Consider the following 2,500-nt stretch of genomic DNA (forward strand, 5'->3'; position numbering starts at 1 on the left):
AGTTAGAAGAGAACAACGAACGAAACGGCGGCAGCTCGCTTTCGAGAATACTTATTTCCGGACGGACGACCGACTACGTCACACCGATCGACCGGAATAGCTTAAGCGTCGACGTCACGAGCCGAGGGTAGTCCACTGTCGTTGTCCCAGAGATTTTCAATACGGGCACGATATATATATATATAGATAGATAGATAGATAGAGAGAGAGAGAGAGGAGGAGGAGGAGGAAGAGGAGGAGGAGGAGGAGGAGGTTGGTGGACGAGAAACTGGCCGGTCGAATGAATGGAAAGCCGGAATGTCGACGCGTCAGCTGTGTCCGAGGGGTTAGGAGTGATGCTGCCTGATGATACTGATGGTAGCGGTAGCAGGATGGTGCGAAACTTGAAATACGTATGAATCTGATGTTAATAATTCGTCTAGAAAAAAAAAAGGTTTTTTTTTTTCAGGATTTTCTTCTTTTTATTTTCTCTCTCTCTCTCTCTCTCTCTCTCTCTTTCTCTCTGTTTTTTTGTCTTTTTTTCTTTTTTCGTTCGTATCGATCAGTGAAGAAGAATTCGACGATATTTATTCGTTGGTCGTAACACGTTTGCTATTTTTGTTTATACGAAATTATAACAGACGATTGTAGCTTTTTAAAAGATCTGTCTTTCGTCTCTAGTTCTCTCTCTCTCTCTCTCTCTCTCTCTCTCTCTCTCTCTCTCTCTTTGTTATCTGTTTCTGTCTCTGTTCGTCTGTTAATCTGTATTTCATTCGAATATTCTATTTTCGTTCAAATAACTCACGCTCTATAATCAAGAGTAAGCCAACTCTCTAAGCTAATTCTCTGTATTACCAATCGTGGAATTAATTTCACGAGGCGGTTAATTTCACTGGCAAATATTTTGATAGGGTAGTATAAATCAAGTCGATTCAAATTTTGGTAAGCAACTACGATGACGATAGTCAAACGATAGTCAGTTAAAATAGTTTGTCGCGTCGATTGAACTTCGGGATTTTGGAAATTAGTATTATTGAAAAAAAAAAGAAGAAAAAAAAAAAGAAAAAATGAAAGAAAAGAAAGTAAAGAAAACCAAAAATTGAAATAAAAATAAAATTAGATACGTTAGATATGTTAGTTGGAGCATGTAATTATGTAATATATGCTGAATACGATGTCGACAATTTTTCGCGGTTACGCGAAACGTGACGGCTGCGTGCGCAAAATCGCGCGTTCGGCCGTCCGTATCCGTTCCGGATATCCGTGGGAAAAATTTCCACCCCTCTCTCTCTCTCTCTTCGTCCACCGAATCAAATCGAATTGAATCAAATCGAATCGCATCGAATCGTATCGAATCGTATCGAATAGAATCGAATTCGAGGATGGATAAAAAGTCATGAAAGAGAATTCTTCATTCGTCGCTGGTGGTATTTTCTATATGCATACAATAAATATGTATGTATATAGGAAAATATCCATTGAGTAGATAATTATGTAATAACCATTGAGCAACGAGCAAACGCTTACTTCGAAAATTACATTGGATGATAAAAGACGAGAGAGGATATGGGGAAGGAGGGTTGAATATACATATAATATGCAATTGGGTAGCTGGTGTTAGAGAAACGAATATATATATATATATATATATATATATATATATATATAGAGAGAGAGAGAGAGAGAGAGAGAGAGAGAAAGAGAGAAAGCGTATTGAGATAGAATAGAAAGTAGGCGTGCATACGTACATAGAGGGACTAGAAAAAGGGGAATGGAGGCGTTAGCAGCTCCGTTGAGAATATCCAGGTCAACGGTAGTAGGAAGGAAGAATTTTAATCAGGACGAATTTTCGAGACTCTGTGCCTTTTGTCTTTTAGGCTCTTGTGTGTATCCAGGTCGCGTTGTAAACTCGCTCTGTTCCTCTCTCTCTTTCTCTCTCTCTTTCTCTCTCTCTCTCTCTCTCTCTTTCTCTCTCTGTCTCTCTCTTTACCTCTGTAATTCTCTATGACTTTCTCTCTCTTACAGAAATCATAATTGCACGCAAATGTTACGTACCTTACGCAGGTTTTTGTCGTGACGAAGAGAGAAAAAGAAAGGAAAGAAAAATAAACTACTACTAGGAAAAAAAAAAAAAAGAAAAAAAAAAAACAAAAACAAAAAAAGAAAAAGAAAAAAAGGAACAAGCAAGCGTTCCATTTCCAAAAAATGTCCATTCGAATTTTCAATTCAATTTTCAATTTTTTTCAAAAATTTTCCATTCTTTTTCTTCTTTCTTTTCTCTCTCTCTCTCTCTCTCTCTCTCTCTCTCTCTCTCTATATATATATATATATATATATATATATCTTATTATACGTACTCTTCTCCTCTCTTTTTCCATCGTAAATTTTTATGCGAAAGGGAAGATCTTTAAAAGTCGATCGTACCTTTACGTCGTTTCTTCGACCGGGACGTCCTTGTACTCGATATCGCATTAAATACTATCGAGCGCGGAAATAAACCCTATAACAAGCGATTTATTTA

At 37.3% G+C, this 2,500-nt stretch overlaps 1 long non-coding RNA gene across 1 annotated transcript in view; it reads left to right on the forward strand.

Moving 5' to 3' along the window:
* Positions 1-2,500, forward strand: part of LOC118447526 (uncharacterized) — a 36,429-nt gene that overhangs the window by 15,297 nt on the left and 18,632 nt on the right. The gene's annotated exons all lie outside the window — the stretch shown is intronic.

Source organism: Vespa mandarinia, chromosome 1 (genome assembly GCF_050613455.1).
Source record: "Vespa mandarinia isolate Hongniang chromosome 1, ASM5061345v1, whole genome shotgun sequence".
Lineage (NCBI taxonomy): Eukaryota > Metazoa > Arthropoda > Insecta > Hymenoptera > Vespidae > Vespa > Vespa mandarinia.